The sequence below is a fragment of the Poromitra crassiceps genome (genome assembly GCF_964638095.1).
Source record: "Poromitra crassiceps genome assembly, chromosome: 29".
Classification (NCBI taxonomy): Eukaryota; Metazoa; Chordata; class Actinopteri; order Beryciformes; family Melamphaidae; genus Poromitra; species Poromitra crassiceps.
Window position 1 is genome coordinate 14,813,650 of NC_139641.1, and position 7,708 is coordinate 14,821,357.

Below are 7,708 nucleotides of genomic sequence, written 5' to 3' on the forward strand. Positions count from 1 at the left end.
TTATATGCGGCTGCAGTTACATCTTGCCTTCACTGACAGCATTCCCTCTCTTGGCTGTCTGTCTGCACTAGTTCTCTGCCTCCCTCTGTCTATAGCGTCACGTGACCGTTGAGCCGAGGAGAGAAGCATAAATGCAGCAACATGAGCGACACTTTATTTTTCGTCTGCGACCATGTGCTGAGCGACACTTTCTAATAAGTATAAATTAAGCTTTAGGCTGCGGAAAGATCCCGGGGATCAGACAAACGCAGGCTATATTCATAGCTTAGAACTTAGAATCCTAAAGATTATGTTCTCATCTGTTCTGATATTGCTGATGGTTCATAATACTGTTGAAAACAACAACAATAACAAAAGTCTGTTGAAGTCGCACAAAAACGGAACACAATCACAAATGATACATTTGCACTAGGAGGTGCTGTTGAACAATGAACCAAACCCAACAGCGTGATCTCTCTCTCCTTTGCAGCATGGACCGACCGGCGGTCGAGTTCTTCCACTACAAAGACAAAGAGCAGTCCTCCAATCTCCTCCTCCAACTCAACAAACTGAGGCAGGAGAACATTCTGACCGACGTGTCGCTGTGTTCAGACAACACGGAGATCCCGTGTCATCGCAATGTCCTGGTGTCCAGCAGCCCCTACTTCAGAGCCATGTTCTGCAACAACTTTGTGGAGCGGCAACAGTCCAAGATCGACTTGAAGGGCATCACATCAACCATCCTGAGCAGCATCGTGGACTATGTTTACACGGGACTCATCAGTATTAGCATGGAGACAGTGCTGCCCCTGATGCAGGCGGCATCCATGCTGCAATATGGCCGCCTTTTCGAGGCCTGCTCGACGTTCCTCCAGGAGCAGTTGAGCCCGGACAACTGCTTGAGCATGATAAGACTCTCTGAGATTCTGAATTGTAACAGTTTGAAGGACAAGGCCAAGGAGATGGCCATGAAGAGTTTCTCCGACGTGTCGGCGTCCGAGGATCTGTGCGAGCTCTCCTTGCCAGAGCTCATGGGATACCTGGAGGACGATAGACTTTGTGCGGAGGAAGAGCAGGTCTTCGAGACGCTCGTTTCTTGGATCCACCACGATCCTTTATCCAGGCGCGGCGCCATCAGTGACCTTTTCAAGAAGGTTCGTCTTCGCCACATCCACCCCACCTACCTCTTCCAGTTCATCGCCAACGACCCTCTGATCCAGTCGTCCACGCTCTGCACTGAGCTCATTGAATCCGTCCGACGCCTCATGTTCTCCGTCGGCACCAAATGCATCGGTGACACAGCGGTCGACTTCAGATCTCTCTGGGTCGCGCCAAAGCGCTACACCTTCTGTGAGGCCTTGGTGGTGGTGGGAGGCAGGAAGAACAACGAGCAGACCTCGAGGGAGGCCCTGCTCTTCGACGAGAAGAGCCAGAAGTGGCAGCGGCTGGCCAAGCTGCCTCTCCGTCTGTACAAAGCCTCCTACGTCTGTCTCCACAGTGTCCTCTACGTTCTCGGAGGCCTGACCACAAACACCAAGTGCAGCCAGGTCAGCGCGACGGTCTACACCCTCTCCCTCAAGACCAACCAGTGGCGGACGGCAGAGCCCATGCTGGAACCCCGCTTTGCCCACCAGAGCGTCTCCTACCTCCACTTCATCTTCGTCCTGGGTGGCATCGGGCCTGAGAGGCGGGTGTGCGACAGAGTGGAGAGGTGAGATGGAGTTCTCCAAGATCAGAGAGAACATCGGTTGGCTAACAGCCTCGATAGTATGCTGAAAACACATGTGAAACAAAGGCAACTATTCCAATGCCGTTTACACTGAATGTACTAAATATTTTCATAGTACTGTAGGTACTGTAGGTAAAAGCCATTATCCCTTATTGGTTTCCCTTATTAAATCTATACCAATCACAAAGGAGGATGCAGAATAAGTTTACACTGAATGTACTAAGTCTGAGGTTTTCAAAGTCTGAGACTGTGGGCCTCCCCCAAGACAAAGCCTGGAAAAAGGAGCCTCCCTCACTCAATTCCTGGATGCCTATGGGATCATGATTATGATGTTTGATCCGATAGATACTCAGCAATTGAGCCAAGATAGCCTGATATTGCTGTTTGACATACTTAGTTCAGACTACACCAAATACATAGAAAAGTCTTAGTTTCTGACTCTGAAAAACAGACAAATTCCCCCAAAGTACTGTATCTCTGAACCATCTTTATACGTCAGGGCCGTATCGGCAATATACATTGAGAACGACAAATCCCCCCAATATTTAAGCCTGATAAAATGTGTGTCCCCCCCCCCAATAAATTGATGTAAAAAAATAAGAAAACAGAGATTTACTGGAGCCAGGGCTCCTAGGGGAGAGCAGAGCAAGGAACTAACCATTCTACTAACACGGAAATTGATGCAAGGGGTATATATACCACTCTCATAACATGTGTGTATCACTTAGGGTGTCGAGTCATAGTCTATTTTTAATTTGTCTTTATTGAATGTTTCAAAACTGCATGTTTAACTAAGAATAGGCTAATGATTATTTCCACCCACCCATCCAGCTTAACAGTCACACTCAATTTCTGCAATTCCAATATTGTTTAGGGGTCCTATATGCAGAAATATTCAGAATAGGCAAAAATAACACATTTATAATGCATGCCTTTTTTATGCATTTATTCTTCAGATATCTTGCCATGGCAATGTTTTTAACTTTCTGTAAATGATAGGCAACTAAGAATAAAGGCTTTTTAACATACTACCTTCTTGAGTGCCTCAGATCTCTTCAATAAATAATTATAATACATTTCATCTGAATAACATTAACAGGTACAACAGTATGTTCAACCAATGGGAGTCTATGGCGCCCATGCCTGAGGCTGTGCTGCATCCAGCAGTGGCTGCTACTGACCAGAGGATATGTTTGGAGGAGAAGATGCCATGCAGAACCCAGTCAGAATAATACAGGTCAAATTCAAGATTCTACTCACTCATTCAATACGTGTTCATTCATTTGTTGCTTCTTGCCTTCCATTCATCCATCCATCCATCCATCTCTTGGTTTTCTTCTCTCTCTCTCCACCTCTCTCTGCTGTAGATATATCACATCTCTCTCCACCTCTCTCTGCTGTAGATATATTACATCTCTCTCCACCTCTCTCTGCTGTAGATATATTACATCTCTCTCCACCTCTCTCTGCTGTAGATATATCACATCTCTCTCCACCTCTCTCTGCTGTAGATATATTACATCTCTCTCCACCTCTCTCTGCTGTAGATATATCACATTGCCAGGAACCTGTGGTCTAAGATAGAGAACAGGACAGTGACTTCTCTCTCTCTCCACCTCTCTCTGCTGATATATCACATCTCTCTCTACCTCTCTCTGCTGTAGATATATCACATCTCTCTCTCTACCTCTCTCTGCTGTAGATATATTACATCTCTCTCCACTTCTCTCTGCTGTATATATATCACATCTCTCTCTCCACCTCTCTCTGCTGTAGATATATCACATTGCCAGGAACCTGTGGTCTAGGATAGAGAACAGGACAGTGAAGAATGTGTCTGCTCCTGCTGCTGTCCTCGATGACAAGATCTACATCATCGGCGGTGAGATGGCCATTAAGACAGTATAGGGTTCATTGAACCAGTCATGTAACTGAATCATCTGTGTAACAGCTCTTGGTTTGAGTAAACAGGACGCAGAGAGTCTCAACTGATCCTCCACAGTACATGTAATTTATTAACAACTCAAAATAACCTAAAATACAGAATGTATTAAGGAATTAACTCTTAAAATACTTCATCACCAAGTCAAAGTGCCAACAGATAAAGTGCAAAAGTTCAAATAGAAAAATTAGGACAATTATGTCCTAATCAAAGTGTGTTTTTATGCAAATAACCACTATAGATGAGAATAACATTTAGAACTTGGATTGTTTACACTGACTTCAAGGCGGTTTCAATTATTTTTCCGGATGGTTCCCGGGCGGCGATGTCATTCTGCTGCTGCCGTTGTTTTCTACTAGGGGGGGCATGGTGGCTCAGTGGTAGAGCTGTCGCCTCACAGCTTGAAGGTCCTGGGTTCGATTCTCACCTGGGACGCTGTGACCGCTGAAGTAATGCGTGCCCGTCCGCATGTCCTCGAGTGCCCACCGCCCGGGTGGGGGTCGTCAAAAGGGCCCCTCTGTGTGGAGTTTGCATGTTCTCCCCGTGCCCCCTGGGGGTTTCCTTCATATAGGAACCCCTCACCAAAAACATGCAATATCCTGGTTGCTAATGTGGTTCCTCCTCTGGTCGTTAGGGGCGCCTGTTCAGAGGGAGGGGAACTGGTTGGAATAGCGTGGACCTCCCACGTGCTATGTCCTACCGGTGAAGCTTCCCCTGTCAGGTGAAAAGAAGCGGCTGGCTAACTGTCCATGTCTCGGAGGAAGCATGGAGCCAGTTTCGGCTCTCCCTAGATCGGCAGAGGGTGGAGCAGCAACCAGGATAAATAAATTAAATTAGCACTAATGGGGGATAAAAAATGGGTTAAAAAATCGGGGGGGAAATATTAATTAATAAAAAATAAAAAATAAAGGCATCTACTCATCCCTCATTATTAAGCTACAATGTTGTTGTGATGTCCTACACTAGAGAGAGAGAGAGAGAGAGAGAGGTGGTTGAGCAAGCTAGAACCATGCATGAGCAGTGTGAAAGCTGGGAGAGGGCGAGATGAGAGCAATAGACAAACATTACACCATGTTTTGTCTGTCATGCATTAAAACTAAAGTAATGAGCCTATTTTCAAAATATACTGTAAGGAGTAGAAAATATATTTGTGTTAAAATGTAGGGAGTAAAAGTACAAAGTTGCCAGAAAAATAAATACTCTGTAAAGTACAAATACTTTGTGAGAGAAAAAAACAGCCATCCATCAGTGTGTTGTGCACTGTATGGTCACGTTCAACCAACCCACTGTTTCAACATCAGTTGGGCTTTACATGGGGAAACTTTCTAGTTGCACTTTACAAGTTGCATGCAACCTAATTCCCATGCAACTTCACAGTTACACAAAGAAATTCTAAAAACAATCAAGTCTCATGCAACACGGCAGTTTATTCCACTAAAACTAGCAAACTAGATTGGTAATTTTTCATCTGTTGTATTGTTTTCTTGTTTTTCCCCCACTATATTCAAGTGAGAATTGTCATTCTGCATCTTTCTATCTTATTTCGTATTGTTTTCTCGCTGGAAAATATCAATTCGGAGCCGTACTAGCTGTGAGTTTGTTGACATTGGTTCAGCCAGAGCCTGTTATCAACGTTTTGATTGGCTGTTGAGAGCTTCAGATAAGTTTCAGATACGTTTCAAGTGTGTCAGAAGGATTTACACCATGCAATTCATTTGCAACTTGGTTTCACCAAGTTTCCCTGTGTAAAGCCAGCCTTAAAGGAGAATTTCGGTTTTTTCGAACCTGGAGCCATCTCCTGCCATTAATTATGATTTGTCCACTCACCAGGCGATCCCCGCGGCGTATCTGGGCGTCCTAGCGTTGTTTTGATATCAATAGCGTCCAAGTCAGTCGTAAAGTGGAGTTGATTTGGGGCCAAGTGTGAGCCTGCATCTAAATAGCTATTTTTCTTCCCTTTTTCGCCAAATATCGCCGTAATCTGATCCGTCAACATCCAGCCGAGTGTTATTCCCCAGGCTGTTTCCTGGAGTGCACAGGGATCAAATTACCTCAAACGTGATCTCGGTCACCAAGTCTCGTGAAGTCCCGCGATACTTTCCTGTCGACTGGCCAAATACAGGCAGGACGCTTTGCGGTTGTGGTTTTAGCCTAACCTATGTGGGGTTTGGCGTAACCTATGTGGGGTTTGGCATAACCTTCGTTATTTCGAATCCCACATAGGTTACGCCAAACCCCACATAGGTTACGCTAAAACCACGACCGCAAAGCGTCCTGCCTGTATTTGGCCAGTCGACAGGAAAGTATCGCGGGACTTCACGAGACTTGGTGACAGAGATCACATTTGAGGTAATTTGATCCCTGTGCACTCCAGGAAACAGCCTGGGGTGAAATAACACTCGGCTGGATGTTGACGGATCAGATTATGGCGATATGTGGCGAAAACGGGAAGAAAAATAGCTATTTAGATGCAGGAAATACAGGCTACCACTTGGCCCCAAATCAACTCCATTTTACGACTGACTTGGACGATATTGATCTCAAAACAACGCTAGGACGCCCAGAAACGCTGCAGACATCGCTAGGTGAGTGGCCAAATCATAATTAATGCCAGGAAATGGCTCCAGGTAAAAAAAAAACGAAATTCTCCTTTAATAATAATGTTGTTAAATGGGAAAAAGGGATTGTAATATCAACTAGAGAAGTGCACTCAGTACAGTGCAGATCTCCGCCAGGAACCATGGCCAAACCGAAACCCAACAGCGATGGTTAATACACACACACACACACACACACGCAATTCAATTATGGGTGGGCCTGGATAAAATTGGTGGGGCAATTGCATGACGAAATTTTGCGCGGGAAGCGTGCAAAATTCCTAGATCTCATGAAGTCGTCATGCATCAGACTCTGGAGATGATGTGCCCTGCGTTTTTAAGCTACAAAACCATTAGCTAGCAAGGCAGCAGCAAGTTTGCCTCTAGAAAACAAACAATTAAAAACTTTTTTTTTTTTTTTTTGCGTGGGCCAGGGCAAGAAGTGGGTGGGCCTGTGCCTACCCAGGCCCACCCGTAGAAACGCCCCTGACGCACGCACGCACGCACGCACGCATGCAAACCAAAACCCAACGGGGATGGTTAATACACACACACGCACGCACGCACGCACGCACGCACGCACGCACACACACACACACACACACACACACACACACACACACACACACACACACACACACACACACACACACACACACACACACACAACCTCCTGGCAGAGATAATAAAGTAAACAAGACCAAAGATATAAATGTTTAAAATGTAAAAAATGTAACAAGAACTTCTCAATACATAGAGAAAATGTAACCATATTCTACCATATTGTGACTCCTTCTTCCCGTGTGACAGGATACACCAGGAGAACGATCGCGTACGACATCAAGGCCAACCGCTTCATCAAGTGTGCCGACCTGAAGGAGAGGAGGATGCACCATTCTGCCACCGTGCTCAATAACAAACTCTACATCACCGGGGGGCGCTACGTCAACGGCCATGACACCATCGAGGACTCCGATAACTTCGAGTGCTACGACCCAAAGACGGACGCGTGGACGTCCAAGGGAAGTCTGCCGTATAAGCTGTTTGACCACGGCTCCCTGACTCTGACGTGTGTCTCACAGACGTGGGAACAATCAGAGACGATCGGCATTTCAAATAGTCGGAGTCGGAGTTGGACTCTTTAACGCCTCTCTTAAAAGAGCACCTCGGAGACGCTCAGTCTCCCTGAGACTGAGCCAGCCGATAGGTTAACTGTGCCTGGCTTGAGCCACGTGTAATGTAATGGGCAAGCTGACTTAATATAAGTCCAGTGTGCAATAACTGCAATTTGACACGTAATGTACATCACTTACTCTACTTATTTTGCTTAGTTTATACTTACTTACTATACTTGCAGCTGGCGACTGCACATGTATCAGAGGAAGCATGTGCTAGTCTACAACTCTCCCCCAGATCAGCAGAGGGGGCGGAGCAACGACCGAGGCAGGAAGGGGAATTGGC

At 45.9% G+C, this 7,708-nt stretch overlaps 1 pseudogene across 1 annotated transcript; it reads left to right on the forward strand.

The window, feature by feature from the left end:
* Window positions 1–470: 470 nt before the first annotated feature.
* Window positions 471–7,392, forward strand: LOC310800086 (kelch-like protein 38; annotated as a pseudogene). The gene is made up of 4 exons: window positions 471–1,690; window positions 2,808–2,945; window positions 3,485–3,590; window positions 7,058–7,392. The product of its transcript is annotated as a kelch-like protein 38 (transcript).
* Window positions 7,393–7,708: the final 316 nt, after the last annotated feature.